Here is a 24804-nt window from a genome sequence, read left to right as displayed (position 1 = left end):
TAGACCTGTAGTAAAGTTATTATTCAGATTTTTCATTAGATATATGTTCAAGATATGTTGAATAAAAATCTAGCCCAGTAGGAAAATTACATGTCTCCAGAGTAGTGAGTATTGAGTATGAGTATTATAAGGCCACTAGATTAAGTACTACTACTACTATGAATAATAATAGGCTATTTCTTAGAGGAATATTGGAGTGATATTTTAAATTTGGAAACTGATTCAATTTATAAAACCACTGATGCAAAACTGGTTAAAGAAAAATCTAATTTCACATGAGCTCACATTGTGTAATCTGCATGATGTGGTGACTAATCAAAATCATCACGACTACCCCTGAGCCCCTGTAGCTAAGAAACAGGAATCATTAAATAAATAAATAAATAAATAAAATGAATAAAACTTTCAGGATTATACCAACATAGAGGCGCAATTAAATTCCGATTGAAATAATAACACACAGCACAACAACACGGCCACTGTAATCTCGCTGCTGAAGAGCACGGCTGCAGATAAGCCCCTGCAGAAATATGATCGCACACTGATTTCTTTGAGGAGTTGTGTATATGCATGTATGCGCATATCAGAGACAAAAAAAAAAAAAAAAAAAAAGGTGCTGCGCTGGCGCCTCCTGTCGACAGTTATGGGCCACTGCGGGTGCACAGAGCCGCAGAGAGAGAGGAGAGAGGCATTCTCAGATTTCCAGATCTCTCCCAGCCGAGTCCGCTGCCTGTGCCGCCGCCGCTTCCACATCACGGCCGACAGCAGCAACAAACCCGACACGACGAGGACGAGGAGGACGACGACTACGACGACATGCGCCCACGGTGCTCGACTCCCGTATCCAACCCAGCCGGTCCGCGTTGTCCCAAACCCACCTAGACCCCAGACAAGGTGAGCATACGTCGACACAACGCGAGGCTCGCCGCGGTGTTTTCGCACGTTTTTTCTTTTTCTTTTTCTTTTTTTTTTTGTCGGTAGCTACACAACCGCCGTCGGTCTCCCAGGCCAGGCTATAGTGAACAGCTTGTCTGGCGCAGACGGAGAATGAGGCCAGTTTTTCGGCCTGACTCTCTCCCTCCTCTTGCTGGAAACATAAAGCCCCGCACACGGACGGTATGTAGCAGCTAGTGGAGGCTCGGTGCAGCTTGCAGCTACCAGTCCGCACGGCAGCGGGGGAGAGGAGAGGAGGCTAGCGTTATTGTTGTTGCTGCGGGTCATGTCGAAGTTTGTGCCCGGGATAGAGCTGTGTCCGGCTGCCCCGGCTCTGGGCTTCATTATCGGCATTCCTTTATCCAGCCGGACCCTAATGCAGCCCGGTACCAGCGACAACCGAGCAACTTGTTTTTCTAACTTTGCAGCAGCTGTGATGTGCATGACTATAATCAAATGCTCGCCCCAAGTTAGCTGTGACAAATCGGCAACAACGTAGCAATTTATCCACTAATGTTGCTCCACTGTGTCTCTATGGTCGATGATGAGGCCAAACGATTTTCTTCTTTTTTTTCAACGCAAATTATAATTAAAGGTCGATACGACTGCCTGCCACCTAATCTAACTGCACTGCACATGACAGAGGTGGACAATGGACTGCCACAGGAATGCAACCATTTTTACCTAACATTACTTAATTAGTCTAAATGATTTCATGGGGAGAATCGGGGTTAATTATGAGCGGTGATGACTTGCTGGGTTATGACAGATGATTCATTATGTAGGAATCCTCTGCATGCTGGTCAGCACTGATTTCTTCCTCCAAACATCCTCTCCCTCAGCCATAACTCATAAACAATAAGATAATGCAGAGTTTTATTTTTCCACAACAGTGTCCAGTTCGTTTTGGAGGCTTCCTCCTGCAGATGCATTCAGTTTGAGTAGTTTTTAATATGTTGTTTATATGTAGCTTAGTGGCTGTTGCACACAGCACCAACCATGCAGTGTGCTTTCTACATAATGAGGCTGCTTTGTGAGATCTATTAATATCTATTAAATGTTATAAACACTTGAGTTGGTCTATAGAAGAAGGGAGCAGTCCGGACCTGCCTGAATCTATTGCCTTGGGGTGTACACGCATGCAAGCGTGCGCCTATGCGAGTAAGAGATTACCAGAGAAGAATGACTCACACTCAGAATGTATTTGGCAAAGTCATAAGGACTTTCCCTGCATTTTACCCCGGCTGCAGAAGACATTCCTATAACTGAAAAGTGTTATTCTCCTCTGCTTTTATGTATCATGAGATTTCTCCCACCGGTTCTTCTCTTATTCTATTTTATTTTTTATTTTTTGCTGTGTTGTTTATCACATGTTTCACCCTGCATTCACAAAAAAATGGCTTATTCCTTGTAATTAGATAAAAAAGAGAGTGTGTGTGGTTGCTGTCATTTGTTTGTCAAATTGGTGGCGAGCTGAACCTTAAGTTGCGTTCTGTTTATCCGTGCCAACTGTTTGTCTGGTTGTTCTAACCCTCCATCTGACTGCTCCCACCGGCTGCCAAACATGCTGTGATCTAGCGCTTTCAGCTGATGAAGGCTGCCACTGCTGCCGCAGCCATTTGATCATATATCAGCATCTCTTCACTTAGATATGCCTGCGAAATGCTGCGGCTGGGTTACAATGCCTATGTGGAGGATGATAAAATACTGTTGGAGCCACCGTATATGACAGATCATGTCACTGAGCAGCGTTTGGCCATTCATCAGAATGAGACATGATCACAGACAATGCATCGTATGAAATTTTAGGCTCGAATGGGGAATGGCAAGGAGAGCGTTGCCTGTTGTCAATCACGCCGTTGACTGTTTTATCGCGGCTTATCTCTGCATAGAGGAGGACGTAAATTTAATTGTACTGCAGTAAGTATACGATCACATTTAATGCAAGATAAGGTGGCTGGAGGGAGCTGCAGTGCCCCAAAACATGCCAGCTCTTGTATTTTTCCATGTCAGTGCCCGTTGTAGCCACACTCGGTGTGTGTGTGTGAGGGCAGACCTCTCTTTAGAGTGGGGCTGAGGCCAGGCATCTTTCCAAAACTCAAGCCCCCCAACCCTCTCTGCTGGGTATAAGCAACGCTTTGTGCCCCAGTACTGCTCCCTATGGTTCTTCTTCATTCTGCTGTAGGCTACTACTACAACACCACTGGCTCCACTCGATACGGGACTCTAGTATACCCCAAAAATATGGTGCAGTTTGATAGACACACTTGTTTGTTTTCCTGTTATGTCAGTTTTTTTTTTTTACATTAATATGCCAGAATGCACAAGGCAGATTGTATCATCACAGCCTGCAAAGTATTGAGTTTGTATTGAGGCGCCTTTTTCTGCCTGGAATGTGGCTGTGGCATTTTTTGGCTTAGGCTGTGCTTTTCGTGAGGGGTATTGGAGAGCAGGAGCAGAGTAAATACATTTCAAACCGCACAGCACAAGCGAGTATTAGCAAATGATCCGATAGCATCTGTAATCCTCGGGAAAACCTGGAGAGTTGTTTTTGAATAGTGCTAGCCTCCATCAGATAGTTGGCAGGCACCGGGGGTGTCCACATGTGTGACTGGCTGGCTAGGCTAACGGCCCGGCTGAATGCTACAGTATGCAGGCAGATCAGATTACTGAACGATTAGCCATGGCCTCCTATCCCCCGGCCCAGGGAAATGATTTTCCACTGTCATAATTCCCAAGACTGAATTACGCCGGCCAGTGACTCAGAGATACTCAATGCTACAGGCTGGAGTACTGTAAGGTGTAACTGTTGCTCTCTGGAGAGGGGAGATAGGTGCAGAGTGGTTGTCGTACACTGGTCCACTAAAGGACAAAGTGGTTTTCTAATTTGAATTTCTGGTTAAGCTCTAGTGCTTACTCTCAGCTACTGAGGGTGCTGCCTGTGACCCGTTGTACAAAGGATAGTGTTCATTGTAATGTTTACGCTTTAGCTGGGACTGTGACATGAAGGCATTTAAAGCAGGCAGCTGGAAAACTGGACAGGTCCCCAAACTCCAAACTGTCCCTCACACGTCCATCCATCGCGAAGTGTAGGTCAAAAATGTGAGCACGTGTTAGATGGGCAATGATGCAGTGTAAATCAAGCAGGCCTCCGGTGGAATTCTGCTGAATGGAAAGATAGACGTAGAGAGAGAGAGAGAGAGAGGGTGGGGGGAGCCGGAGAAGCTAGCCTGTGGAGGTAGGGACCGTGTTTCCAAGGTGCTTATCCCCGGAGGCAGGAATCCGATACATTCCAGAGGCTCGTGTATCCAGACGAATAATGGTGGCTGGGGTGTAGCGTTTCATCAGGTGACACATGATTGGAGCGTAAGTGCTGGGAAAGTAAGAGCGATGTCATAGGCTCAGAGGTAGCCAGCTCTGGTTGCCTGAGGGATCGGGAAATATGCCAGAAGAGCGGGACAGGTTATGTGGGATATGGATTTATCCCCCCTGGAGAAGACAGCCTGGTTTTTACAGATCTTCCTCTTATCCCACCCCGCACCCCCCACCACCTCCCTTTGCAACAATTCAGAAACAGGCATCTGCATCCATATAGGCGACACTGATCCTAAACAGTGCAGTAGGAAAACCCTCAGGTGTATTTGGGACATTATACTCCATTGTGCTCTGATGAGGCCTTCAGTGGAAGTTATTCTGAATTAGGATGGGCACATAATTGGCTTATGATGAATAACCAAAATGTCATTAGATCAGGTTAATCTACTTTTTAGGCAGGTTATGACACGAAGCTGTTTTCTATACAAATGGTTTCATGAGAATAGCCTGACATTTTGACTAAACAAATTTTGCCTGAGCCTCGGGTCAACACCTCGCGATGATACAAGTGTTACCAATCCCCCATCTGTGTGTTTTTAATTTTTCTTCTTTTAAAGCAGAGTTTTCAGGCCCAGAGAAATTTCCGTCCCCCAGCTCTGAAGCTAAAGGCTATTTATACCCTCCGACACAGAAAAAATACCCTGTTTTATTTAGTGGTCAAAAAACAAGCTGTCGGGTCTTAATGGACTTCACCTCAGCCATTCTGGCGGACCCTCTGGGTACAGCACGTTCATACACTCGGCGAGGGAGCTCTCGGCACTGGTCTGCTAATGAAGCCATTTTCAGAGATGGAGAGATGCAGTAATGGGAACGCACCACTTCACTGCAGGATATTCTAACCCCCGTCCTCATCATAAGTGCTATCAGTCATTGGATATGATTTAGATTTTTTTTCTCTCCTCCTTTGTCCATTTAGCCATTCAGAAGCCTTTCTTTTTTTCAGTGTCAGAGGCAAGAGATGTGTGTGTTTGCTGCCTTTTGTGTAGCATTGAGACGTGCAAAGTTATTTAAACGGAGGATTTCTGAGCATTTTCTATTGAAGGCAAAAGTTTTGCACTATAACAGTAAATCAGCGATGATGGCTGCTCTGCCAGTGTGTGTGTGGAAATGTTATTGTCAGTCTGTAGAAATGTTAGACATTAGCCTGACATCACTGGACATAAGGCTGGGTGCTAAAAGCTTTCTGAGAAGAGCAATGGAGGGCAGACAGGTGGTGGGGGTGTGTCAAGGGGGTGGGGGGTGGGTTCTGTAAGTTTACCTACTTGTCTGGTTGTCTCAGCTGGGACTGGCTGGAGAACTGTGTGCACCCACACTCGTGCGAGTTGTATACGAGTATTGTTGTGTATGAAAGTGCGAAAGAGCCTCATTGTGTTGAAGTACAAATTTCTCAGTTTTGCATGTTCCAATTTTAAGCATCAATGGAATCAGAGGCTTTGCTTATTTCATGTTTTTCAGTGCATGTTATGCTTAAACTACTTTCCTAACATGCATATATTTATATGTAGAAAAAAAGATTCAAATCATTATGTTGTTTTTATTGAGGTCCATTATGACTACCGTAGTGTTTATGTCATGAGTATCTCATATGCACCTTACAGTTTATTAGGTGCACCTGAACGTTCAGTTTGAATAATGACCATTTCTTACTGTTTAAGAGAAGTGGTGAAGATTATGCGTTTTTATAAAATGTAGTCTACATAATTAACAACTGTTTTTGTATTATGTTATAGATTACAAAAGCACCCCAATAGCCTCTTAATGTAAAAGGCCTTTTGTAGAAGTTCCATCTATTCATTGACAACGAAGCATGTGGCCTTTGTCCTTATGTCACTAACAGTTGTCTTTGCTTTCGCTGTTTGACTGTTCTTCACGATGCCTAAACAAGATCACAGCTGCGACCTGATGCTGTCAAGAAACCCATGCTTTATGTTTACCAGCCAGCGGTTGTGTTTACAGCACATGTCACGATCGGCGGAGATATCGCAAAGAAAGCGAGGAGCCGACAAGGTCGCGCAGAGGTTTCGGCTTTCCTTTGTTGGCCTGTGACGATAGAGACTGTTGTTATCCGGGACAAGAGTGCATGTGCCATAAAAACACAGGCACGCCCGTGACACGCTGTCTCTGTTCACTGTCCTCCTGATGCTCGAGAGCAGACCGGGCCGGAGCATTATGGCATTCCACCAGGACAACAGGTCTGGGTAAACTTTAGCAGGGCATCTGGTGTCCCTGTTCTCTTTTTTCCCTCTCTCCCCTGCCTCTCGGCCCCAGAGCGGAGCAGACCAGACCACGCCACCACACCACATCAAGTCATCTGGTGTCCAGTCGGCTCCCATCTGTGAGCGCATTTGGCTTCTCTGCAAACAAAGCATTGTGGCATGCGAACGTCCTCCACTACATCTAAACAGCTCAGCCCCGCTATCAAAGCTTAATCTTTGGGTGGAAACTATGAGCGCACCGCCAGGGCTGTGGGTCATCTCCATTTCAATTCATTAAATTGTATCGGGGCATTTAGAATCCACCGTAGCAAACTGACCACAGCTGATGGCATACCTCTTTTCCATTTTGAGTCGTTGAGGTGGAAAGAATTGTAATGGTGCCGACCCGAGGTTTAGCTTCTGGCAGCTCCAAGTGTAGCCCTCCACTGATCCGAGGCGGTGCCGTGTCTGCCCCAGCCTGCTGTCTCTCATCCATCCTGGGTGGTAGGGAAGCGAGGGTGTGTGTGTGTGTGTGTGTGTGTGTTTGTGCGTGTCTGTCCCCCGTCTGCGCAGGACAGGTGTTGGCAACGTGGAGGTCAGTCCACACGCAGCTGGGGCACCTTGACAGGAGGGGGGCGGCTGGAGACTGCGCAGTGACAGCAGGATGAATGATCTTTGTTTTGCCAGTTTTTTTTTTGAATAGTTTTTATCCGGAGGGGTGGGTTTGCAGCTTTTGAACGGGGTCAGTTGCGACGGTCAGGTGGTGTAACGGCTGGCTGCTCTCAGCGGAGACGCGCTACAGCCGCTGGCGTTTGGTCCAAACAGACAGGACTCGTCTCGGAGGGTTGTTTGGGTAAAAGAAGCTAAACTAAAGGAGCCATAGTGGGGTGCGCAAGCCTGCAAATACAAACAACACCCTACCCCCTCTGTGAAGTGTTAAGTGGCCGGATATGTTTGGTGAATGGGACACAGGTGTCTGGGCCACGCTTTGTGTGCCTGGCCAGTGGTCTGTGTTTGTTTTCTCTCCATAATGGCCCCCAACTCTCTGCTGTAGCTCGACCAGAGCTCATTGGTTCTCAATGGGCCGGGGTGGAACCCCCACCCACCCACCCACACCTCCTTTTTCCTCCTCTCTCTTCCACTGTGGGACTGAGCCGTGGATGAGTCTGAGTCAAGAATCTGTTAATGAAATTCAAGACATCCCTCAACATTGTGTCGAGGCTACACATTGAGCAAGCTCGATGCTTTTTAGTTTCCCCTCTCTTCCTTTATTCTTCCCTTTATCCATCTGTTGCCTCTGATCTACCCCAGCAAAGCAGGCGTTTGAAGTCGTCAAGGCTCCGGCTTTATTGTCGAGTCCTCAAAGTGCTCGTGTGACAGGTAAAGAAGAGCTGGAAGGGAGTAATGTGACTCCCACACAGTCCACAGCCTCCCCGGTCTCTGTCCCCTACACCCTCGTCTCCCACTTGCCTCCTCCTCACAGGCTTCATCTCTTTGCTGATGTCACTCCGCTGAGCTCCCCTTTGTTGAGTCAGAGCCCAAAGGTGTTGCTCTGGGCTCTGAGGAAGACTCGCACACCGCTACCGCAACCCCATACTGTGTCTCCCCCCAGAGAGCGCGGCATGGTGAGGTAATGGGTTGTTAACCCCTCCGCTACCTCCGCGTTTGGACGTTGTTCTGGCAGCAGTGGCTCTTATCTGCACCCTGATCTGATTGTTTGAGTAACCCCCGTGGCCCCTCCAGATGGCCCGGCCTCTGAGCTGGTTTATGATAACCATACAGTTAATATCTGGCCCACATAACACTCTCCCAGCTTCCTGCCTCCCCTCTCCCCGCTCTGCTTCCCTCAAACTCTGCTCTCATTTCTCTCCACCACCCTCTGTGCTATTGTCTCCAACGCCTTCTCCTGAGTGTCCTGTTTTTATTTCTTTATTTCATCTTTTCAAATTCCAGAATCCATTTCTTTTGCCCCCAAGGCACAGGGAGGGGTGGCTAGAGACGGTGAAGCAAATTAAATTTGGTCTCCCTATTTTTTTGCTCCCCTTGGACATGGCCGCGACAGAACAGCAGAAGGACGACGGGAGCAAAGAAAGCTGGAGGAAAAAGCCCATTTCCCATGCATTACTGTCTCTTTCCTCAGGGTCTATAGTGGAGTAACACCAACACCTCTATCGCTTTTTTCCCTCACTTTAATTTTCTTTTTCTTGCTCTCTCCCCCTCCCGTGTTGCTCTCACTGCCGTGATTCGTTCTCCCACAGCCTAACCTGAAGGTCTCTCTGCTCTTGCTACCACCGCTAACACAATCTGACCCAGTTTATTAGTTAAGGTCTAGTGAATCATTAATCGAGGTTATCTAACTGTTCCTGTAATGATTCCGCTGCGACTTGTGTGTCAGAGTCGGCCCTGTGTTCGTAACCAATCAAGCTGTACCCTAACGCCTCTCGCGCTACACATTTGTAGCTCTATCATAACCATCTCGCAAGGAAAAAAAAAAAGCATCGTCCCTCAAGCTAGACTATATGTTTAATAGGTGTGCTGTGCACTGTAATATGTCATTGTGTCAGAGCACAATACGAGGACTAAGTGCACTGCATGCAAATTAATCTTGTGGGATGGCAGCAGCTGAATAGTGTGGTTTTGGGGAAAGGAGGGGAGCGAAGGGAGGGACAGAAGGAGGGCTAATAGTGGCGACAGAAAAGAGAGTCAGAGAAAAGAGCATGTGAGGAGGGGGTGGAGGGGATGTGGGATGTAGTCATCGCCAGGCCCATTCATCATGCAATGCCTGCTGGGATGCGCTGGGGTCAGTCCTGCACAACACAATTACAGCCTGTTCTGGAGTGTTGTGCTGGGCTCGACTCTGTTCCGTCTATGTTCTGTTGTCTTTTGTTAGATTTCCTCTGTTCTCGCTCTCTTGTTTGCCACTTTGCGTGCTTTCTTCTCTGCACTGCTCAGTGCGCTTCTGTTCAGTGACAGATCCCCCCCCCCCACCCTTCCTCCCTTTCTTTTTCTTTTTTTTCCTGTTACATGTTTTTGAACTTGCTGTTCAAGCTATCAGTAAATGATCAGCTGAAGTTCTTGGAGCAAAACATCTCAATTAGCTGAGCATTTGTTGTGTGTCTGTGTGAATCCTTGCGTCTTAAACTCTTCTGCGTTTTGCAATAAATTGCCACATTTTTTCACTCATGGGGCTGATGGAGCAGTCTTCTTTCATCCACGTCTGAATCGCAGCCTCAAGCTTGATTCATGTGATTGACAGGCCTGGTTAGCATGGGGGTGTGAGATGCTAGTAAGCATGTTGTTTACCCTGCCTGCCTGACAGTCCTCTGTGAGCCTACAGATGTTTCCAGAAAGCTGTAAATATCTGCTCTGTGCTCTAATGTCGGTTGACAGCATATCGGATCGTGAGGATATCTCTGTCTTCCTGTCCGCGTGTATTCTTCGCACAGTGAAAGAGAGTTTTCCCTGCCAGGGAGCCTTTAGGTGGTCTGAAGGTTTAAATGGAAACATCAGACACGGATCCAGCAACAACAACTTCTGAAGGCAGATCCAGATATCCAGATATTTTTGTGAGCATCACAGCACACGGCAGGATTTAGTGCTGTCACCGTGGCATCTCTTTCTGTCAACCTGACCATGTATTTTATAAGAGACCCGGTTACTACTTTTCTTGTGAAAATATACATAGCAGGTATCACAGGTGTACATAATTGGATTTTTAACCATCTAAATGAAAACAAGAAAATTAGGTTTGTAGCAACTGTGATAAAAATACATAGAATCATGGCTGCAGTAGATAATTATTGAAGTATTTCTCAATCTGAAGATGATCTTTTTAAATTAATTGAAGTATTTGAGCCATTAAATGTTTCAAAACATGTTCCCAGACCCCAACATGATGCCTGCACCTAGGGGTGGGCGATATATCAAATACACTTGATATTTTGTGGTATAATGTATATTGAAAAGTGTGATGTTTAAATGGCTCCTGATTGTAAGATGAATGAATGCATTTATTTTTATTATAATACCTATTATATTTATTTATTTTATATAGCTACATAGGCCTAATATATACTGTATTTATAATGCCTGTTTTACTTATCTAAAACAGTTGTATAATGTTCTTCAGTGCATCTGTCATGTTCACATAAAATAAATATTTAAATAAATAAAAAAAAAACCTCTGATATCTTCAAATCTCACTCATGACAGAGAAAAATGTTAAGCTTGACAAAAATTGTGATTTGATTTATATTGTGATGTAACTAGATATCAATCAACAGTTCAAAATTCCTACAATTTAATTTACTATCGTATGTGACAAAGACAAGCAAAATCAAAAACAGTGATTGTCAACTGTAACAGCAGGTGTAGTACATGTCCTTCATTTGGAAAAAAAACAGCATCTGCACAACGAACAGGTGAAACTGTCTGTTGTAGTTTAATGGTTGTGTTGCTGCTACCCTCGGGTTTACATTCAAATGACAAATTGTGCCTTTTTGATTAATGACATCATTAGTACAACTGGTCATGTTTTGTAATATTTCAGGTTGATTATGGTGGATTTCATTTTCTAAGCCTCATATGCAGTTTTGAAGATAAACCTGCCAGAACCAGAATATTCCATGAAATGACAAATACTCAGTGTTCTTCTGGAAATGTATTCTTGGCATAAACAAGCTGTTTATTAAACAGGATGAGGACCATAGGGAATTCTGAGTTTTTCTTAGTCTGTGTTTCGGAGCACTGTTGTATTCTCGGCATAAAATAATTTCCAGGAGTTGTTCAAAGATTTCTTGTAAGAGAGGAGAGGACAAGAAGTTCACTTGCTCACTGAGGATGCACTGGGTGGTGGCTTGGCTGACGAGAATTCATAGGGAAGCTCCAGAGCTGACTGAAGGAATGACAACTCATGGCCAGAAAATGCAACAGCTTAGAGTACAGAGCATCTGGAAACAATTTCAAACAATGGATTGTCTTCAGCGAGCTCCATGTCAAACTGTATGCATGCCTCTGTCTCCTGACTTTCTAAAGTTTCAGCCTCCTGTGACAGCTCGGGGAGAACTTGGTTGTCGTCGAGGGGATTGACTTGATTTGATGTTCGCCTTAAAAACTCATCACTGAATGTTAAGTCAAATACTGGTGGTGTATGGGCTCAGCACTGAGGCGGGTTTCATGAGGATTTCATAGACTGCTACCTCTAAACCTGACGGGGTAAAATCATATCCTCATCCCATTCATGTCAGTGTTACTTAGCTTTTTCCTAATGATGTTGGAGTTTTACTGTCTGACTAATCTAATCAGCATAAAGGTCTCAACTTCACCAGACAGAAAGATTCATATACTCCTGCAAAGGTTATCAAAACGTGGCAAAATGAAAGGAACATTTTGCATTAATGAAGTTAAATATTTAGATAATAATTTAGATCAAGGACACAGCAAATTAATCTCTTTTTAGACGCAAGATTAGATGTTTAATAATTGTTCAACGTCCTAATAATCAAGCCAAGTGATAAAAACAGGAGGCTGTCTTTAATTGAACGTGGCCTTTGAGCTCCTTTTTTTTTTTTTTTTTTCACAACTTCTACTTCCAACAATAAACCTGGACATACTGTGTTATGTGGGACAAGTTCTTACCGCGTCCCATGTGGGCAGTCTGCCTCGTGAAATACACCTGCTCTGCGCCTCCCCAACCTGCAGACACGGCGGCCTCCAAGTCCCCCCTTTGTGTTTTTGCCAGCCGGGGGAGACGCACTGTGACAACATGCCTCACATTTCACTCTTCACCCTAATTGTGTTGATGTGGAGGCTGATATTTGTGTTGTGGTGGTTAATCTTCCCAGTGAGAGGAAATGGCGGAGTCATCAAGGGATACAACACAGCTAATTAGAGACTTGTATACACGTCAGTATGCAGGGGGCGGGGGCTGAAATGAGAAGTAGTGCATAATAATAAGTATAAGAAAAACTAAAGAAAATCGCTTTTTCCGCTTTTGAAAGTTTTCTTATTGATTGAATGGCTGCTAAAAAAAAATACTTTGAAAGAAACCTCTGTTGAATACGTGACATGTTATTTTGAAAGTCCAAATGACAGCATTCACTTTGTGACAAGGGAAAACTGGGGAAAACCTCAACATTCATTACCGTCTGACATTTTACCCACTCCACAAATCACCATCTTGGTGAGTGTGAAATTAAAGTAATTTGAAGTTGCACACATAGCAAATGGCCTACTGGTATAATAATGCTGTTTTGGACTTGGTCCTCCCCAGAGGAAAGCTGTTAGTAGGTTTGACTGATTAGAGCCTGAAGCCACTGGCTCTCAATTAGACTGAAGACAAAGCTTCAGCCCTTGCTGCTGGAAAATCAGAAGTAATGAATTAGTGATAAAGGTTTTAAAGACAACACCATTAGAGAGGCTGTTGGGAGGAGGCGGGCTGCTTTTTCCTCGCAATTTGCAGAGTAGGTATTAATTTGAAGTCTGAAGGAATACAAGTGAACTGCTTTGGATTTCTTTCTCTTTCATTCTTGCTCTTTTACTCCTCTTTTTCTCCCTCTGGCTACCAGTGACAGAAATATTAACCTCCTCTCCTCCGCCGTCCCCGTGTGACCTCGAAGTCGTCTCTAGCGAGGAGTGGTCAACCGTCAACAGTTTCTGCCGCTCAGGGTGCTCCAGCCTCACTGGAGCTCGTAATGCATTATGACTCCATCGCTCAGGGGCGGGAGGATCGAATAATATATTAAGATTATGTTGCGAGCTGTCACACACACCACTTGGGTTGAGAAGTACTGTGCCAGCAGAAATTTCTGCAGAGTCATCCTCTGGTCGGTGTTACTTATTTATTTTTTAATATTTTCAAAGGCTGCCCAAGGTCTTGTTTGATTTTTGTGTTTGATTCTGACCTATTGCCAGAGATATCCATACCACTCATCCCCTGTATTGACTTCCATTAGCACACACACAGAGTCCACATTTGTCTGGCTCATAGTGTCACTGCTGGCCACATCGCCCACCACTTAGCTCCCCCGTGTCCGTCTCTGTTAGCGCAGGGAGCTCAGCCCGGTCACCTGAGTAATAAAGTGTATGATGGACAGTGGGGCATGCGGAGCAGATACAGATCCTCTGTTGATTCAGCTGTTGTGCCCCGTGTAGACAGGGTGGGCACAGTGTGGCTCCGTCTTTGTTGTTGGAGGAGTTAGAAAGCAGGGTGAGATATTTACGGTTTGCAAGAAGAAGTCCCCATGTGTCTCTTTAAATCTCACTTTACAGTCATGGTGGTCCTTCAGCAGGACTAATTTATCTATCTATCTGTCTATCTATCTACAAATCAATTTGCATTCATGCTTATTGGTAAATAAACATTCAGCTGTAACCTCTGTTCAGTTGTAGAAGAAAAAAAACACAGGCTTCCTAAACATCTTTAACCTCTTGTTCTTCAAAGCCGTTGGTTGGTGGTTATGGTTTCGTCGGACGTGGTGGCTTGTCTGAGGTCAGCCCACTTGTGCTGTTGACGGCAGACAGCCAGTTTGTCTTCTTTCTTTTTTTCCCCTCCCGCACTGCTTTCAAGCTCTACACTTGGTTGTTTTTTCCGACCGAAAACTAATTAACAAAATAATTTTTTTGCCGACATAATCAGCCAGTGATGAGTTCCCAGGAGTCACAGTAACCAAATTCATTCTGTGCATAGACAAACTATTTAACATCTCGGTTCATAAAATGGGCAGAGTGAATAGCGGCAGAGGAATTACAGATCATTTGAAGGACTTTCAAGGACATTTTTTATCCTGATCCCTGTTCAGTTCTGACCTTATTACAGAGAAACACAAGGTTAAACTTCTGCTAATGATTATAACAATGACTTTAGCCTCACATGTCGACAAAGTCGGTACAAAGCGTTTGTAGCTCCTCGTCTCAGAGGTCACTTAGTTTTTTCGAGTAACATGGCGCGAGAAGCCCGGAGCTGGAGTTCAGGCAAACATCTCTGTGACTGGGGAGCGATGCTCTCGACAGCCACTGCACTCTCTCTAACCTGCCTCCTTTATTTTAGAAAAACAGCCCCTCTTTGTTGGTGGAAGGAGAGGTGACAGGGAGCAAAGTGATGGGATGTTACAAGTCAGTCAGTGCCAGTGTGAGAGAGATCCGTCTGTGACAGCCGGATAATGAACATCATCCTGTTGCTGTCTCTCTCTCTCTCTCTCTCTCTCTCTCTCTCTCTCTCTCAGCCACCACTTCACCTTTCCGCAGCCTCGCCCATTCACTCGATACAACGGTGACATCACCCTTGCATTATGGCATCCGGCCCTCCTTCCCGCTCCTCTTTGCTCTCATCAGCTGCTTGCCCTAATTAGATGAGGGTGATTTCAATAAAGTTACCGTCGTCCTCACTCCATTAGTTATATTAACACTCGGATTCCTGTCCTGGAGTCGTCCATCTATCCTCTGCCTTTCACCGGGGGGGCCAATCCTCTTCTTTTCATGGATCTGTGTAACCTAGTTACTGAGGCCCAGCAGGGGAGGCCAATCAATTAATGAACAAAGGAGCCCGCTCAGTGAGCGAGCGGCGCGAGTCTGGGACTATAAACAGGGCGCTCCCAAAACATGGTCGCTGTCAGTTGAGTGCTCATCTGATGGATGTTGTTTTGCTTTGTTGTTTTGCTCAATTCTGTGTGTGTGTGTGTGTGTGTGTGTGTGTGTGTGTCAGTGAGTGCTATTTCAGACGAGTGCAAAGCCAGTGGATGCTCGCCGTGTTACCTGTTTGAACACCAACCAACCAGCCAATATTCAGGTGTCTTCTATTGACGACAAAGACTGAAAGACGGGGATGTGTTTGAACATTTTCTTTTTGTCAGGAAATCACTGACGGCCTTTTTACACTGTTGTGTTTCATCAGCTCAGATGTGAGTCAATGGACTGTGTCGTTTTCTGACGCTGTGCTGTGAAAAGCTCTGAAATAAAACATTTTAGATATTGCTCAAAAACCTCTGCTTCCCCCAGACAAAATGTGGAGATGAGCTAACAAATTAGTAATGTAGTCAAAGGTTAAACATCCATGTCTAGTGGGTCTTATCTGTCTCCCCTGGCAACAGGCAGATTTGGATAGACACCCCTCCTCTGTCCACCTGTTCTCTCTCACCGTCTTTCACCACCTTCTCATCCTTCCCTTTTTCTCAATAACTCTTTTCTTCCCATTTTTTTTCCTCGACCCACCTTCCTCCACTCACAACCCTTAGGTCCACCCCTCATTCTCTCCTATCTTTCTTCTCTCCAGCCCCCCGGTCTCTCTGTCATCCCTTTTTCTTAATCCGGCTTTTCGTCCCCAGCGTTCCCCTCCCTGGAGTTTCCAGCTCCGTCTCCCTGTGTGTGAGATCAGGGAGCAGGCTGTTGTAACAAGCTGTTGAATAATGTAAGCACAGGGCTATAGGCCAGAGTTTCAGTTAACCCTCTGATCTCTGATCACACAGTGGGTGAGGCGGACACATCACAAATGACAGCTCGACAGCAGGAGAAAGCAGCCCGAAGGCCTTCTTTTTTTTTGCTTCCGTCTTCTTCCAAGCCTTTACCTAAAGGCTAAAGTTCCCCCATCCGGTTTCATTGTCATGGCGTTTGTTAGCAGGAACACAGTGAGCGTCCCTAGCCTTTGTTATTCTAACATTGATGTATAATTAAAGGGTTAGAAAAGGCAATGCTGAATAATTGATACAGGAGCAAAGATGTCATGGCATCCTGAACCTTATCGTACTCTGTATTTTTACTGGCAGCGCAGATAAAAGATTTACCAGTTTGCTTTCTTTCTGGTCGTCTGGTTCAGTCTGTGCTGATTCATTGTGGCACCGTGCTCTCCTCTGTCTGTGGAGCTATTATCATGATTTCATTCAGGTTTACTCCACCTTTGTGTATACTGCTCAGCGTCAAAACACAAGGCCATGGGCCATAGAGCAGCCGTTTTAAATCCTCAGCAGCAGTCAAGTTGTACGTGTGTTACCAATTTGTAACAATTAACTGAGTCGCACATTTCCAGTCTCCCAAAGAAAAGGCAGAGTTGGCACAGAGGACTTGTTAACCCTTTGTGATCAATACAGACTTCCCTCTCCTTGAGTGCTCCCAGTTAGCTCCAGAGCCTCATATCCTGAGGCGAGGGTGTATTGATCTGATGGACTGATTGGAAGGTTCCCCTCCAGGGTTGTGTCGGGGACTGGGGATGTTTTGGCAGCAGTTAGGAGGGAGCGGGTTTCCATGGCTGGATCAGCTTACCGCTTCCCACCCCCCACCCCCACCCCCATTCCCATTCCCATTCCCCTTTAGCACACCTGTTGCATCCAGCAGGAGGGAAAAACACACTGCCAATCTGCATGTGGAAGTGTGTGTGCAAATTGATATTGTGTGTATGTGTGTGTGTTTGACACAGAGTAGAAACGGCTGTTTGTGTGCTCAGGAGAGCAAATGGCTGAGAGGCGTATCAAATGAGAAATGTGTTACATAGGGTTTATGGTGACGGCGTGTGCCTGAACTGCACTGACTTTGGCAGCTGCTGGCCTGCTACGGATACGGATAGGTGGCAGGAAACAGATTTTAGATTTTACGTGGCGAACACACTACGTGACAATCTGCTTTTTAGGTTGGCTATTTGGACGCAGAGCCGCATGGACGCACGTGAACACGCATACACACACACACACACACCAATAAAGAGTCTGTGTGTGTGTGTGTGTGTGTGTGTGTTGGATGCTCTGACAGGTTTTCCTTGAACTGACAGGGAGAAGAAAAGCTCTGTTTCCACATAAATACCCACACACCTCTCTCTCTCTCTCTCTCTCTCTCTGCCTACTGCAGCCCTGTCTAAAAAGAACAACAACAAAAAAACAGTTTTGATTTCAAAGTGTTGTGTTCCTGTTCCTGGACACACACCACACATGCAGCTCTGTTGAGGTTTGACCCTCCTCCTGTCTCTAAACTCTGTGTGTGTGTGTGTCTGTGTGCGTGCGTGCGCGCGCGCGCATGTGTGGTCACGGTAGGATACACAGCCGCTGTAGATGGCTGCGGCAGTGAAGAGGGGAAATGGGAAGAGCCAGCACAGTAGACAGAGCCCAGATAGACCTGTCAGCTCTGTGACACCTGCACATGCCTCACCCTCCGGTCCAGGATGAGAACAGAGGAGGGGGAGGAAAAGGCAGCTTGGCTGGGTGCAGGTAGAGCGCGTCGGTGAGGGGCTGAAATAGACCGTCTGGAGTAGCGGCAGCGTAAAGACTAAAGCAGTGAAAGGGATAACAGTGAGCTGTGGCAGAGCCCTGTTTATTTTGAGGAACATGAGGAGACTTAAAGGAGAAGAGACGGGAGACCCAGCAGACATAATGCCCTAAAAAAAACAATGCTCACCTTCCTTTGCCTTGTTCTGTGTTTTACTTGCAATGGGTAATGAAACCTTTTTTTAAAATGCTAGTCAACAGATGAGGGCTCCTTCATGACAATGTTAAATCAGCAATCTGCAAATTAACCTAAACTACAAACAAATATGAAAAAAATGGCAATTAAAGTATTTATCCACTTGAAGGTAATATTCTGTAGTGGCTCTACTGTGGCAGCAATTACAGCCATACGCCTGTGGGAGCAGGTCTCTATTGGTGCATGTAGTCTATTATAAAACTGCATGGGCTCTGTCAAGTTTCATAAACTGCAAGTTTAAAGGCCTGCAGCTAATTAATTGTTATGTTCAAGCTGTCCCTGTGTAGCTCTTGGCCCAATATTTGTGCTTGATGACTTACCACAACATAAACGTTCTCCCAAGTCACGGTTTTCTGTCAACCTGCAGCAGGTACTCAGGGGTTGTGTTTTGTGTTTTACCCCCTTACCTCCACTGTTGCTCTAAAGCTTACACACCACGTGCAGCATTTAATACGATGGAACAAAAACACTATATTTTGGTCTCGCCACTTTATAAAATCTACTTGAGCTTTGTTTCAGATTCTCCCACACGCCTTCTGGCAAACACTCACTTAAATGTCATGTCAGTGTTTTTTTTTTTTTTCTTAACGGTGGCTTTCTCTTTGCCAGTCTGCTGTAAAACTGCGACTGGTGAATCACCCAGGCAACAGTTGTTGAACACACTGTCCTCCCATCTCCGAGCCATGAGACCTGCGGGCCTCTCGGTGGCCTTCAGTGCGGACACGGCCCGTTTTTGAGAATGGCCTCGTCTTAGCAGAGACACAGCTGCGATGTACAGATTTAGTTCCTTATGACAGACTTCACTGCACCACAAGGGATAATTTAGTTCTTGACAGAAAAATGGCAGCTGTTATATCATCCAGATGTGAATGTATTTATTATCAGGTGTCTACTTGACACCAGTCTTAGGTCAATCACTAGTTTGAAGATGATGGGTTTTTGTTTTTTCATCTTATTTACGCACCAATGTAATAGCACAGAAAAAGAAAACAGTCCGACGGGGGGTGAACACTGCCACGTCGGAAAACAGTGGAGTATAGCAGAGCTTGGCTGCGGTTGTGTTTTTAAAAAACCTCGACTGAAGCAGCAAGTATGAGAGAGGAGGGAAAAGCTGGAGCACAGGCTCAGTTTGGGGAAGAAAAACACACCAGATTCGTAATAGGATTCATGACTGGGGCTACAATTGGGAGTGTAATTATTGTTATTGCTATAAGACAATCATGAGGCTGGGTATTTGTCTACAGTTGGAGTTTTCACACATTTAGTGCCTGCAATTACCACGATGGGGGCGTGTGTCAAGTGTGCACTGTTTGTTTATGTAAAACATAGTGTATACAGCCCTCTAGACAAATTTCCACTTCTATCCATTTATCTGTTGTTCTTGATTGTGCTTTGAAAGCAAGCTGATGATTATGAGCGTGTTTTCATGCAGGAGGAAAAATCCTATCTGTTTGATCTCGCAGGCAAAAATATGGGCAGGAAAACAGAATCTCATCTCTTATGTCAGCTATTCTTCCACACCGTGATATTCCCATGGGGACGTATTTCTGCTGCGCGAATCACAGTCGGATCAGTGCGGGCTGTTTCTTATCTGGACATGAAAGAAGGGAAGATGGAGGAGGGAGGTGTAAAAGGCAGGGGGTGGGGGGGGGGCTCCCCTGGGAATGATAACACCTGAAATTCACTGGGCGGCCTCTTGAATCCAGCTCATCATCATTTCATGAGCAGGAATTGTACTCGTCCCCATTACAGCCAAGGATACACCCGGTGCTCGGCTGTTTACCCCTCAGTCTCTCCCAGATTGATTGAGTACATTAGACAGTTATGGTGTGTGTTTGTGTGTGTGTGTGTGTGTGCCACAGCCCATGTTACAGCGGTGCCTGGGGATTTTATTATTAGTCTGATCGTTTTCTTTTACTCATCTGTGGTCATCATAGGCGTTGCCGCTGTTTTTCTTTTTTTTTCTTTTGATGGCTTCTGTGGTTCATGTAAGGTCAGCAGATCTGTTATTGCCGTTACGGCTGCAGGTGTTACAGCCTTAATAAAACTGTTGTGCTTAAGTCAGAGTTTCTGCAGAGCTCAGTATAGGTTTTCTCCTCTGAATAGGCAGTTGATTTGATCGGAGGACCCTGCAGCATAAAACCGCACTGACAAGTACTGTTATCTCTACTTGCCTCTTCCGCTCAGACACCCCCTCGTCCCCCAGCTCCCACGCTCACTCGCACATTCTCACACACAAACACACAGACGTGCCCTATCCACAAGGAGTATGACTTTCACCTCTGAGTGATGTCTATTGTCTGTATAAGGGGAGACCCATTACGAACCCCGTCCTCCCAGCGGAGACATTGCGCTGCCCGCCGCGCTCCCTTGTCCTTCAGCGGCGTCCTGAGATGACGGTGGATAAACAATGGGAACAAACAGTCACTCCCCACAGCATTGATCTGGCTCCCTCTGCCCCTCCCTGCTCTCACCAACAACGCCACATTGATTCCACCTACACTCAATTTATATGAAAGCCAACCACCCCCACCACCACCACCCCCACGTTCGGGCCCCACCTCCCTTTTACACCAGGACTGACAAAAATGATAAATGACCAACCCCTCGCTTCCTCTGCCACCACCTCCCCGTGCCTCACGTTGGCTGTCCGAGGCGCTACAAGCCTATTTCTCCCCTCAGAAATCCAATAGAGTGAGCTCCCCGCTTTTTCTCACAAGTCTACTTTTTTAAATTATTTTTTTTTATAGGAGGAACAAGCAAAGGGAGGGGGGGGGGGGGGGGGGTTATTCAATGCTCCAGGTCTTTTCCAGACATAAACATGTCAGTGGTGTAATTTCAACCCTGCAGGACATCCATATGCATGATGTCAAAACATCAGAAAAGATGAATGAAGGAAATTATAATGTATTTCAGCGGCGTGCGGCGTAGGATGCCCTCTCTCCTGTGGCTGCTGGCTAATAGTCTGCCATGTCACTCACAGATGAAATCATATGCAGAGCCTTTCGTAGTGGGGTCAATTATTTCTCTTTGTCAATGGCTTTATCAGTCCACTCTCTCATTATGTCTCTGATTAATCCGTCCTGCGTGTAATCACATGAATCAGACGGCAGTTAATTCAGACATGGCACCCTGGATTTGTCATGTGTACGGAAAAACAGTTATAGACTGCTGCGCGTCTCAATGCAGTTTGATCTCACTGCAGTATTTTCTATATGTGCCCTCAACTCTTTCTCGGCTGCTAATAAAGGTCTGCAGTATACAAATGATTTCTTCCATGTTTTGTTTTTTTAATCTACGTACAGATCCAGTGTCCCCATGCCTGTAAATGGGGCACAGTGACTATAAATAGATATACTGTGGTAGTGAGCTGCCGGTGGTTATCAGCAGGAGGGGGGGGGGGGGGGGGCTATGTGCGTATATGTGTGTGTGCTGCATGGAGGTGGCTGGGGCTATTGATGAAGGCGCAGGATCTGCTCTCCCCGTTCATTCCCACAGCCCAGGGGAGTAATACTGTTGAGGAAAGTCTCCATTTCACATCTTAGCTCCACCGTTCCCTAATGACCCTTCCTTGCTCAGTCTCCACCCCTCCACATTTCTCCCATGGCTCCCACAGCTCATCCGCACTGCTTTCCCCCCACCGCGAGGTAATCTATTTTACACTACCTGCCTCTCTCTCTCTCTCTCTCTCTCTCAGATCCGCCTGTCCCCATAGCTGCTGCTTGAGAGCCCAGATCTGAAGAGAACAGGAGGTCTAGGAGTCCGTCTAAGATGAAAAAGACTAAGAGAGTGCCATGTATATTTTATTCTCTGGCCTCCGTGTTTTTTTTCATCTTAGTCCTAATCGTCTCCACATAATATGAATGTGTAATCACACCATAATGCCTGTGCCTGCTCAGGTTATCCTCATGGAGGATGATATGTGTGTTGATGGGATCTGACATGATCCCCCTAATGGAAGTCTACGGGTGGGATCCCGCTCCGTCTGGTGCAGAATACACACTACAGTAGCGAATACAGAGTCGCCCCAATTCTCTCTAATTGTTATTGAACACACTTTTTCTGTCTCCGCATTCTGTTCATAATTGCTCTTAGGAAAAGATTGCACTCCCTTGTCTGGATTTGAAGATGAGCCTCTGCCTCTTTGTCCCATTACTCTGTCAACGAATAACATTGCAATCATTTCAATTATGACAGCACTGGGATCGAGGTCTTCAAGTGGGGCCTTGAGATGTAATTGGAGGGGCACGGACGAACTGAGAGAAGGCATTTTTCTTCTGTGAAATTGCCTCAGTCTTGGGGACAGTAAATTGAGGTGCTGAAAAATGATGTGATAATTCAGCCGCATGGTTTGGTAGGGGAAATGGCCTGAAAGTCACTTTCTAGAGAATTAGAAGGCAAAACTACATTTCCCTCCCGAGTCCTCTGTCCTTCACGGCGGTGGCATGAAATGAATTGATGAGACAGAGAGAGAGGGAAGTGTCGGTGTAAATGTTTGCAGCTAAAATGAAGCCGCCTGCCTGCGCATTCAGAGTGGCTGAAGGGTGGGAGGCGGAAGCCGGGAGTGAGGATACGCCACCGCGTTCCACGCTATTTCACGGCCTGAGCCTTTAATCGCCACAGCCACAATGGATGCATAAAATGAAATTCAAATTTCAGATTGATTGATTCTATATTGATGAATGCCAAGGCTGGCTTAAGGCAAGAAAAGTAACCTGCTGGAGAAGGCGAGTCCTTGCTCCTCTCGTGTGCCTGTTTGTTGCTTTAGTCGTGCTTCAGAAATTATGAAAAATTCTCGTTTTTTGACGTTTAATCTCTCACAAGAAAAGGTAGGAGGCAGAATGCAAATGGAGAAATTTGCCATAGCTTTGCTTGTTACCGCTTCCAGCACAGCGGTACACAACACCTCAGACTGTTTGGTTTTGAGTTCATCACTTTATGTTCTGGTGAAAGGGCCTCTAAACGAGCAACGCAGGCACCATCAAAACAAGTTGAGGGCTAACGATACGTGGTAGCATTTCAACCCCTCTTCTTAAGACAATGTTCAACCCTCGCCTTCACCACTCCATTGTGTCTCGTTTCTTAATCCCCTCAAGGCATCTCACACAGTAACAGAGCTGGCATAAGCACATTTGGTACTGTTTGCAGTGTCGAGATTAACAGGATTACAGATTAGGGATTACACTGGCGTCATTCTTACACATTTAACCTTGACCCATGCCCCCCCCCCCCCACCCTCTGAAACAACTCAGCCCAAACTTGTTTTTGTGTTTTTTTTAGAACCTGAGTGTTTGTACAAAAGCTCAGTGATGTTTGTTCAGGAATAAACACAAACAAAAGGTTTGAGTGTGTTTTAGAGCGAGATGACCGGGGTTGTAGATCTTCTAATGAGTCTCTGGGGTCTGTGTCCGCTGTGATCGAGCCTCTTTGGTTCAGGGGCGTAGATACACAAAGACAGAAAAGTGACAACAGCAGTAGCCTTTTGACGAGTGTCCTATAGATTAGGACCCCTCCTCAAACCCCACATCCCTCCGTTTCCCTCTGCACAGTTTCCATGACTCTGAACACAACGTAACTCCAGCGTTTCCATGGAGAACGTGCTGTTGCCAAGGCCGCCAGTGATTGAACACAGAGGGTTGTCGTTTATTTCTGTCAGTCAGCGACGAGGGGACGGATCGGGGAAGAGGGGAGGGGGGGAGCACAGAGTCCTCAGGGGCTCCGAGGATCCAGCTCTCCTTTGTAAAAGTTTATTTGTCAAAGGGATCACCTACTGCCAGCCAGACTCGGGCCGACAGTGTTAATGTACTGACTCTCATCGCAAGCCCTAGGACACTTAGTGTTATTCACACTTTAAAAGAAGTGCAACCACAGTGTCGAGAGGGTGGGAGGGGGGGTGGGAGGGGGCAGGAAGTGTGAGACTACATATGGCCAACCTTAGCGGTGTTTATCCAGAGAGGTTGTTACAGCTGAGGACCAGGCTCCGTCCTCCTGTTCCTCATCGTCTCTCATTAATCTAGCAGTGCGCTTCTGGCCCGCTTCCCATGATGCCGAGCGAGCAGGTTTTGACTGACCACCCACCCCGAGGAAAAGCATTAGTCTGTCCTCTCAGCCGTCACCTGCTTTTGTTTATGCCGCCACTTCATCCTGTCACCATCATTCAGCTGCTATAAAATAATGAGGGAAATATTTTAATTGATGTTTTCAAAGCTTGGAGATTGATGGCTGCCCTCGGGGTGAACGTCTCGCTTATTTCTCCCTCCAATCTGTTTTTCTTCAGGATTTTGGAGCTGAGCATCCTGCCCTTTCCAGTGCTTTTGCCCCCACCCCCCCCACCCCCCCTCCTTTTTTTGTGCTTTGCTTTTTACTCTTTTTCCTCCCATCGCTCCATCCTCCGCCTCCATTTAGGGAGACATTTAGTCCACGCGTACAATTACAGAGCTCATATTCAGCCGGAGCTCTCTCCATCATCGAGACTGAAGAGGTTGGCTATCAGATACACATCAGTCTCCATCTGCCTCTCCTTTATGCATGAGTTGAGACTCTGACTCTCTTTTGCACAGCGAAACATTGGGGTCTCTCTGCACCTTTTGGCTGCTCTTCACCTTACGGGTACGTCTGCTGACTGTACTTCTCATCAGATTCTGCCAACATGAAATATTCATGTTCACTTTTCTTCCTCCTCTGCATTTTTGCATATATTACACCGGAGGATGGAGACGTTTGCGGTTGTATCCCCGGCTTCTTCTTAGGTATACATGGCACACAAAGCAGAGGACGCATTAGGTGAGATGGGCATTTGAGATCCATTAGCCATTATTCAGTTCAATGTGTGCTATATCCTCATCTCCATTATCGTCTGATG

General features: G+C 46.0%; 1 protein-coding gene across 1 annotated transcript in view; it reads left to right on the top strand.

Annotated features, from left to right (window-relative positions):
- Window positions 1-676: 676 nt before the first annotated feature.
- ndst1a (N-deacetylase/N-sulfotransferase (heparan glucosaminyl) 1a) overlaps window positions 677-24804 on the top strand; it is a 39966-nt gene continuing 15838 nt past the window's right edge. The window contains exon 1 of the mRNA XM_083981305.1: window positions 677-894. The gene's annotated coding sequence lies outside the window, so the exon portion shown is untranslated. The remainder of the gene's footprint in view (window positions 895-24804) is intronic.

This window comes from Trachurus trachurus (genome assembly GCF_905171665.1).
Source record: "Trachurus trachurus genome assembly, chromosome: 10".
In the NCBI taxonomy this organism is placed as follows: domain Eukaryota; kingdom Metazoa; phylum Chordata; class Actinopteri; order Carangiformes; family Carangidae; genus Trachurus; species Trachurus trachurus.
Note: the sequence above shows the minus strand (reverse complement) of the source record. Positions and strands in the feature narration are given on the sequence as shown.